This window comes from Trifolium pratense, linkage group LG3, assembly GCF_020283565.1.
Source record: "Trifolium pratense cultivar HEN17-A07 linkage group LG3, ARS_RC_1.1, whole genome shotgun sequence".
Classification (NCBI taxonomy): domain Eukaryota; kingdom Viridiplantae; phylum Streptophyta; class Magnoliopsida; order Fabales; family Fabaceae; genus Trifolium; species Trifolium pratense.
The window spans coordinates 30,935,673-30,945,927 of NC_060061.1; the positions used below are offsets into that span (position 1 = coordinate 30,935,673).

The 10,255-nt window shown below is 32.3% G+C and overlaps 1 long non-coding RNA gene across 1 annotated transcript; it reads left to right on the forward strand.

The window, feature by feature from the left end:
* The first annotated feature begins 6,666 nt into the window (after positions 1–6,666).
* Positions 6,667–8,580, forward strand: LOC123916376. Its single transcript, XR_006812119.1, has 2 exons — positions 6,667–6,887; positions 8,333–8,580. It is a non-coding gene; the product is annotated as an uncharacterized LOC123916376 (long non-coding RNA).
* Positions 8,581–10,255: the final 1,675 nt, after the last annotated feature.

Consider the following 10,255-nt stretch of genomic DNA (forward strand, 5'->3'; position numbering starts at 1 on the left):
CTGGAGTTCACACCGGTTCCAGAAATGTTTAATTTATCTATTTTAATTTTATACATGGCAAAGTTTGGTTTGATTGGTTTATTTGCCGACACAAAATAAATAAATAAAATATTAGAGAAATGGTTAGGAGTACGAGGAATCCTAAGAAAATTCTTTTCCAATATGCCATTGTGGTTGTGGTTGAAAGGAGAGGAGAGTGTGTTAGGGACAGAGATAGATATTAGTATTACCTTTGGAACTGAAACATGTGAAAAACAGAGGAATTGAAGCCTGAAGGAGGTTGTTGGTGTTGGAATTTTTGCTCTGCTTTTGAGGGATGATGTAACGTGTAAAATTATGGAACGGAGCAGAGAAGGAGTGATCCGGGAGAAGAATGAAGGAGCAGAGAGAGTGAGTGAGAGATGTGAGTGAGTGAGAGATTAAGTAAGGATTATTAAGTTGAGAGAAATGGGTTGTTTATGAGGCAAAGGGGTTATTGGCGTGAGCGAGAAGATGAGGAAAGAGGGAGAGTTTGCTGCACTTGATGTGTTGGGAAATAAAGGAATGAAATAGAAATTGGTAGTGATTTATGCTTAGTCTTATGGAACGGGAATATTTGTATTATTATAGATGAAATAAGGACAACTAAAATGGGTCTAGTACAGATAGAAGAAGGAATATCAGAAATTTTAGAGAGGAATTAAGCAATCACCAATTTCTTGCATCACACTATGCTCACATGTTTGTTATATAATGGTAGAGAAGAGGGATAGTGTTGTAATTTCGTCTCTGTTGCTTTCAATTCATTATTAGTAATTTTTGTTTTTGATTACTTTATAACATTATAATTAGATTGTTGAAGGGGTGGAAAAATCTTCAAGAATAAACTAGTACCTAATTATTTATATAAGTTGTTATATTTTTTATTTTATTATAGATTTTTTTTTGTTAAAAAGTTTGTATATTTATGAGTAATTTACATGTGAGTTGTAACGACCCAAATTTAATTATTAGTAATTAATTGATTATTTGCATTTATTTTATTTGTGGTTTTTAATGTAATTAATTAATTATGTGTTAATTGTTGGTTTACGTGTTTTTAATAGAAATAACTCATTAAGAATAGAATGAGGGAAGTGATGTGTTAGAATATGTTTTAGGCCCATTTAGTAAAGGGGCATTTTGGTAAAAGAAGAATGGGGTAAACCTAACTATATAAGGACCAAGTTAGAGAGAGGTTGTCATAAATTATGATTTTGATGGAGGTAGAGAGAGAAGCTCTCAAGAAAGAATAGATAAAGAGAAAGTTAGAGAAAAGAAGAGAAAGAACAAAGAGTGAAGAGGAAAACTAAGTAGAGGGAAAGATTGAAGAAGAGCTAGAAGATGAAGGACTAAAGAATCCAACATCAATAAGGTATGAGAGTAGTAATTTATTCATTTTGAGATGATTCATAAAGAGGGGAGAAGAACCTTTCTTCTCCATACCCAAACTCTTTCATCTCTATGGGTTGTGGTTAATTTGGGAATTGGGAATGTGTTTATATTCCTTGTTGATGCATATATGATATCATTGTTTTTGATTGATTGCTCAAGCTTTGCAAAAATGGTGGGTTTTGAGATTTATGATAAAATCTAATAACTTGAAGATAAATGATTAATCTTGATGATTTGGTGTTTTAACTTATGTTTAAGTTGTTTTATATGAGTTATTTGTTGGGTATTAAATGTATGTGCTTTCCCTAAGTTCAAATAAGTGATTTTGGTGAAAATAAGCACTTTTGGGTCAAACCCACGTTCAAAACGCGTTATTTTGAAAATCTGGAAAATAGTCTTTGCGTCGAATAGGTCGACGCTACGGCGTCGCTAATTTTTTCTGCATAATAATTATGCAGTATGAACAGGTCCTTGCGTCGAAACTTGTCGACGCTATAACCGACGCAACTGTTGGTTTGACAGTTTGACTATTGACCTTGACTTTGACCAGACTGCGTTGACCGTTGACTGAGTGTTGACTTTCCGATGGTTCATGCACCCGGAACCTATTTTTCACAGTTTTTTGTGTAGATTCCGAATATGAAGTTAGTTTTCTGGAATAATGCTTTCTTGTTAATAATTTCTTATGTTAGAAGCATGATTTAGAAATAAAATGAGTTTTATGAATTTAAATGATTGAACAATTAAGAATATATGCTAGTATTCTATTCAATGATAGTTAGTTTGTTGATTGATGGAATAAATGCATTATGTGTGACAACGATGCTTGTGATTGAATCATAATATGAATTGTTAATTGATTATGGAGTTGATAATTAATTGAAATAGTAATTATGATTGATAGTGTACATACATATTGGTATATGTGTAAATGTAAATATCATATAATTGCTATGTGAACATTTCATGCACTCATGTTGTATGATTTGCCTTTGGTAAGGTTGGAAATCCAATGTAATTGGTCAAATGCATAACCGCTTTGGTAAGCAAATGAGAGATGCAGAGGGATATAAGTTTATCCAAAAAGGAATGGTACCACATGCATTAGATATGCATTAGGAGACATACATTTCTAATTGACATTAGTGTGCATTTAGGAATTATGTGTCATTTGTACTTGATACTTGATAATTGTCATTGATTTAACATAAGTGTTTCTTTGATAATTATGTGTGTATTTGTTATCTAATTCGCTATGCTATATTGTTAATGAGTATGCTTATTAGATAGAATTGTGTATGAACATATATGCTTATGCCTTACTTTTATTTACTCAAGTGTGGATAGTAATCGAGTTACTTGCACTTAGTCGGATATTTTGCTAACTCTCTGTTTTGTGTAAGTGCTGGACCTTTGGGGGTCCAGGTTCTCAGGTCGTGTGTTCGAGTATTGATGAAGCTCCGCTCTGATTGTGACACGAGAAAAAGGGGTTTTATATATGTAGAGTCCTCTAGTCTTAATTATTTTGTATAATTAATAATACTTTATTTAATTCAAAGATTTGGTTTAAACTCGTATTCTACCAATTAATGTTATTAGTAAGGTTTTGAAGTAATTTGTAATATCTCGAACCAATATTTTATCAATCTTTTTTATTTAAGTCTTTGACTTTATTTGATCTGCTGCGTAGTTTTTGAAAATAAGATTCTAAAGGTAAGAATAAGGCTAATATTGGGTTTGGGTGTTACAAAGTTGGTATCAGAGCTCCGTTGTCTTCGGACTGCGTGGGTTATGTGTGTCAATCAGAGCAAGTCTGTGCAGTCAGACTGAGTGTGTGTAGTGTCAGTCGCGTTTGTGTATCTCTTGTGTCTTCTTGTGATGTAATTTTGTAGTTACACTTGCACATTAGTCACTATTTAATTATTTTGCAAATATGTGTGATTAGTTTGTTGAATCTTGTTGTTATTGGCATGTGTTTTACTTGATTCTTGAGACTAGTATTTTAATTGATATTGAATTTAGCACTTATAATTCTCGCTTCATGTTTGATTGCTAAAATGATGATTCGTTAATACTTGAATTGCTATGAGTCTTATGAGAAAAATGCGATGATTATCTAATTTCACATGTTTGAAAGTTAATTCATGTTTATTATTATGCTTCTATGCTTGATATAACTTAATATGCTTAAAGTTATGACATGATGTGATTCCTATTGATTAATAATAGATGATGTTTTGCTCTAGTTGCTTGAATATGAGACTTTTTGTTTTCTTTGTATTTTATTGTGAGCAAATTAAAGGCAAAGATAGTAATGGTTTTGTTATTCTAACTTGTATGAGATATTGAAATTTATTTTATGCAACGTAGGTTCAAATAGGACTTGAATGAGTTAATGACATTAAAGGTTTAATTAAATTATTGTAGTAGAGTTTATGTGTATTCTTATGCATGTCCTTATGTGTATCTTTGTGTGTAGTTCTTTATGACACGAAATAAATTTCGAACTAGTAGTAATTCTTTATGATGTGAATCTTGTCGAAAATCTAAATTATTTTCTTTTTGAATAAATGAAATTAATTTTATATAAATAAGAAGAGTATAATTGGTAATAAAGTTAAGTGGATTCTAGTATGTGTTTGATATATGTTTTGTTTATATCATGCACTAGATAATTACCATGAAACTTGATTTGTTCCTTGTGAGGTATAATAGGTGGTTATGCTATTTTTAGAAGGATAGAAATTGGTAGTAAAAGTGGATTCTAAAATATGTTTGAACTGTGTTTTATTTTATATGATATGTGCTAGATTAATTGTCATGAAATATTGACTTGTCGTTTTGTTAACTATGCGATATAGTGAATAACTATGTTAGGTTCTTTAAGATGAACTTGGTAAATGTGTTGCACATATTTTGACTACTTTATGTTACCATGATAATTCTCATGTTAAGCTAATTATTTTCTTGCATGACATGTGTATATGAATATGAATTGTTGAACTATTTGAAATTGTTGTTATGTAATATTCATCTTTTTTTGATTCGATTTGTAATTTTAAGATTTATAGAAGATGTATATTACTTGAATATCTATGTGAAATGTTATGTTCGCTTGTGTGCAATTTTTTATGTAGATGTTCATGTGTAGTAGTTCGTAATTACCCTTGTATGCGACATGTGTGCGAACACCGTCGATACTAGTTTCTTCTTTGGAAGATAAGTTAGAACCGTAGAAACCTACAGTTAGTTGTGAGAATCGGGAGTTTTAGTAGACGATTGTAGGTGGGTTTAAGATAAGTAGGGGAGAAGATTATACCCTTCTTGGATGTCTTGAGAGTGAGGAATCAAGCCAAGTGGAGACGTCACCGAAGGAAAGTGTTCAAGTGTAAAGTGGAGACGATTGAAAAGTTTGTTTTGGAGATGGATGAATTGGGAGAGCAGATGGAAGATCTGTTACAGAAGAAGTCTGCCGGACCAATTGTTTCGTCGTGGACGACGTCAGTGTAATTGTGTAAGAAGAAGGACGACAACATAAGACCTATAGTGATTATCAGCAATTGGATGAGGATACCATTTGATGGTTTTATGGATTAGTTAGCCAGTGTCAGTGTATTGAATGCTAGTGTGATAAGTAAGATGGAATTTGAAATCGAGTTGTCATCATATGCAAGTAATGTTGTTTGGTATGACTTATATGAAGAGGATGTTGTATGTGAAGTCGTCGAAGAGTGAGTTTTGGTTACAAGAAGTGAGTTTTGTAATCATGTGTTATAGAGTGGTGGAATGGTTGTGCATTCGTCGAAGGTGGATGTCGTGTTGCAATAGAAAGCCTAAATCAGTTGCTAAGATTATAATTTTTCTAGGATTAATCGATTGTTATCGAAAGCTTATTGGAAGTTTCTTTTAGAATGAGTTTGAGCAGTGTGCTTTTACAGACGGGCAAGTGGTGGTTTAGCGTCAACGAAGTGGAAGATTCATGGGAAAAAGTATATGATTCATGATTTGGAATTGTTGTTGATTCGGGAGCAATATTTTATATGAGACGAGATTTCAAGGGTTCAAGTGATCTCAAGAGTTTGAAGTATCTGTTGATTAAGTAGAGTTGAATATGAGTCAGAGAGAAGCGATTAGAATTTTGAAGTTGATTAAGCAGTTCAGTAATGTAAGATTGATATATGAGATGATGTTTATAAGTGTGAAGTTGAGGATAATAAAGTTAACTAATTATATTCTTGAAGAGCTAAAAATTGGTCGGAAAATAGAGTTGAATTTAATGGACAGATTGGTGCAACATAGTCAAAGTAAAGAAGTGGACTATTCGAGTAGCTGAAGATGAAATTGTGAAATAATGAGGAAAAGTTTATATGTTGGATTTAACCGAGCTCAAGAGAAGAATTATAGGAGAAGGTTACAGTCAGAATCAGAATGTTGGAATCATTAAGTGAAAAAGTACGTTGGAAAATTTCGAATGAGATTTTGGAATAAAAGATGAAGTTAAGTGCGAAGTGTCATTAACAAAAGATATGGAATGAGAAAGTTAGTCGTTGGAAGAACGTGCTAAGTATAAGTATCGGAGAACATTTTTGTGATTATTCGAGAATAAGAGCAAGATAAGTAACTGTCTATAAAAAAAAAAGATTAAGTATGGAAAAGTTGGTGAGGATTAGTAAGATTTAATTCATGGTACTTGGTGTAGTGAAGACGGACGTAATATAAGTGTAGTACTTAATAAGGAAAGTAAAGGACTTTAGATTTAATATTCAATGGAGGTTTCGTGTTTAAGGAAACACTATTATAGTTTGGTAAAGATGGTCGATGCCACCATCATGATTGTTGTCTATCTATTAACAAATTGAGGAACTGGCCGTCCTTGATCTCTTGTTGATAGTAGATGAAATCGTGTTGAATGGATGAGATTAATTTTGTCAAACCTTGGTAGTGTCTAGAGTTTTGGATGTTTTGATTGGAAAACTAGATGAAGTGGTCTTGTTAAGATTGTTTTAGCCAATTTTCGAGGGCGAAAATTCTTTTAAGTGGGGTAGAGTTGTAACGACCCAAATTTAATTATTAGTAATTAATTGATTATTTGCATTTATTTTATTTGTGGTTTTTAATGTAATTAATTAATTATGTGTTAATTGTTGGTTTACGTGTTTTTAATAGAAATAACTCATTAAGAATAGAATGAGGGAAGTGATGTGTTAGAATATGTTTTAGGCCCATTTAGTAAAGGGGCATTTTGGTAAAAGAAGAATGGGGTAAACCTAACTATATAAGGACCAAGTTAGAGAGAGGTTGTCATAAATTATGATTTTGATGGAGGTAGAGAGAGAAGCTCTCAAGAAAGAATAGATAAAGAGAAAGTTAGAGAAAAGAAGAGAAAGAACAAAGAGTGAAGAGGAAAACTAAGTAGAGGGAAAGATTGAAGAAGAGCTAGAAGATGAAGGACTAAAGAATCCAACATCAATAAGGTATGAGAGTAGTAATTTATTCATTTTGAGATGATTCATAAAGAGGGGAGAAGAACCTTTCTTCTCCATACCCAAACTCTTTCATCTCTATGGGTTGTGGTTAATTTGGGAATTGGGAATGTGTTTATATTCCTTGTTGATGCATATATGATATCATTGTTTTTGATTGATTGCTCAAGCTTTGCAAAAATGGTGGGTTTTGAGATTTATGATAAAATCTAATAACTTGAAGATAAATGATTAATCTTGATGATTTGGTGTTTTAACTTATGTTTAAGTTGTTTTATATGAGTTATTTGTTGGGTATTAAATGTATGTGCTTTCCCTAAGTTCAAATAAGTGATTTTGGTGAAAATAAGCACTTTTGGGTCAAACCCACGTTCAAAACGCGTTATTTTGAAAATCTGGAAAATAGTCTTTGCGTCGAATAGGTCGACGCTACGGCGTCGCTAATTTTTTCTGCATAATAATTATGCAGTATGAACAGGTCCTTGCGTCGAAACTTGTCGACGCTATAACCGACGCAACTGTTGGTTTGACAGTTTGACTATTGACCTTGACTTTGACCAGACTGCGTTGACCGTTGACTGAGTGTTGACTTTCCGATGGTTCATGCACCCGGAACCTATTTTTCACAGTTTTTTGTGTAGATTCCGAATATGAAGTTAGTTTTCTGGAATAATGCTTTCTTGTTAATAATTTCTTATGTTAGAAGCATGATTTAGAAATAAAATGAGTTTTATGAATTTAAATGATTGAACAATTAAGAATATATGCTAGTATTCTATTCAATGATAGTTAGTTTGTTGATTGATGGAATAAATGCATTATGTGTGACAACGATGCTTGTGATTGAATCATAATATGAATTGTTAATTGATTATGGAGTTGATAATTAATTGAAATAGTAATTATGATTGATAGTGTACATACATATTGGTATATGTGTAAATGTAAATATCATATAATTGCTATGTGAACATTTCATGCACTCATGTTGTATGATTTGCCTTTGGTAAGGTTGGAAATCCAATGTAATTGGTCAAATGCATAACCGCTTTGGTAAGCAAATGAGAGATGCAGAGGGATATAAGTTTATCCAAAAAGGAATGGTACCACATGCATTAGATATGCATTAGGAGACATACATTTCTAATTGACATTAGTGTGCATTTAGGAATTATGTGTCATTTGTACTTGATACTTGATAATTGTCATTGATTTAACATAAGTGTTTCTTTGATAATTATGTGTGTATTTGTTATCTAATTCGCTATGCTATATTGTTAATGAGTATGCTTATTAGATAGAATTGTGTATGAACATATATGCTTATGCCTTACTTTTATTTACTCAAGTGTGGATAGTAATCGAGTTACTTGCACTTAGTCGGATATTTTGCTAACTCTCTGTTTTGTGTATGTGCTGGACCTTTGGGGGTCCAGGTTCTCAGGTCGTGTGTTCGAGTATTGATGAAGCTCCGCTCTGATTGTGACACGGGAAAAAGGGGTTTTATATATGTAGAGTCCTCTAGTCTTAATTATTTTGTATAATTAATAATACTTTATTTAATTCAAAGATTTGGTTTAAACTCGTATTCTACCAATTAATGTTATTAGTAAGGTTTTGAAGTAATTTGTAATATCTCGAACCAATATTTTATCAATCTTTTTTATTTAAGTCTTTGACTTTATTTGATCTGCTGCGTAGTTTTTGAAAATAAGATTCTAAAGGTAAGAATAAGGCTAATATTGGGTTTGGGTGTTACATGAGTGCGTGCGTACGTGCGTGCGTGCGGGCATGTGTGCACGTGTAAAAGTCATTTTAATTTTCCATTGACTCACCAATATATCCAAAGTTAAATTATTATAGTTCAAAATCTGTTGTACATTATGGTTCCAATATACTTAAAAGTCGAAAGAGATAGATTAAACCTTTGGTGCATTGATTTTAATTTACCTTGTAAAGGCAGTTTGCATATAAAATCATATTAAACCTACACAATTAAACATCGATAGTTATCTTACAAACTCTTCATTGACAAGCTTAATTTAAAATGCAAGTTTGCATATGTAATCAGTTTGAACATGGATACTCATATTAGAATCTGATAATTGTCAGACTTAATTTAAGTTAGCTATATAAAATCAATTTTCATGTAACTGTCCAATGGTAAATTATACTATAAGTGATAATTGAACCATAGTTAAAACTCCAATCTTTATACATTACATTGAACCATATGATAAACAGAGTTCCAAAGGAGGCAAAACTCCAATCCAATCCTTGTACATTATGTCAAAAAAAAAAACCCAAAATTATAAATCTATTCTAGAGGAAAGTGTTACAACTCGACAAAGGTACATTTACATCGCACTCAGTTTGAAAAGAAACAACACCGTCACAGATAACTTCGATGTTATACCGGGATGTCTTCCAACAAGCAATTATCATTCGAAGTTCTTCGACCGCCGTGATTGTCAAGCTGAAACTTCCATTAGTATGAGCTTGACTCAAATCATCACAGACGGATGGTGGAAGAATCACACCATTCCCACTTAACAAATAATACAAGATATTATTACCTTGTTCTCCTTGTTTGAATGGTAGTGTAATGGATTCCGAAGTTATGTTATAGTTATTGTAAGCTGCATAAATATGAAATTCTTTATAATTTATGTCAGCTTTTTTGTTTGAGTTTATGGATATTAAATATATTTTGATTCTGGAGTTCACACCGGTTCCAGAAATGTTTAATTTATCTATTTTAATTTTATACATGGCAAAGTTTGGTTTGATTGGTTTATTTGCCGACACAAAATAAATAAAAAAAATATTAGAGAAATGGTTAGGAGTACGAGGAATCCTAAGAAAATTCTTTTCCAATATGCCATTGTGGTTGTGGTTGAAAGGAGAGGAGAGTGTGTTAGGGACAGAGATAGATATTAGTATTACCTTTGGAACTGAAACTTGTGAAAAACAGAGGAATTGAAGCCCGAAGGAGGTTGTTGGTGTTGCAATTTTTCCTCTGCTTTTGAGGGATGATGTAACGTGTAAAATTATGGAACGGAGCAGAGAAGGAGTGATCCGGGAGAAGAATGAAGGAGCAGAGAGAGTGAGTGAGAGATGTGAGTGAGTGAGAGATTAAGTAAGGATTATTAAGTTGAGAGAAATGGGTTGTTTATGAGGCAAAGGGGTTATTGGCGTGAGCGAGAAGATGAGGAAAGAGGGATAGTTTGCTGCACTTGATGTGTTGGGAAATAAAGGAATGAAATAGAAATTGGTAGTGATTTATGCTTAGTCTTATGGAACGGGAATATTTGTATTATTATAGATGAAATAAGGACAACTAAAATGGGTCTAGTACA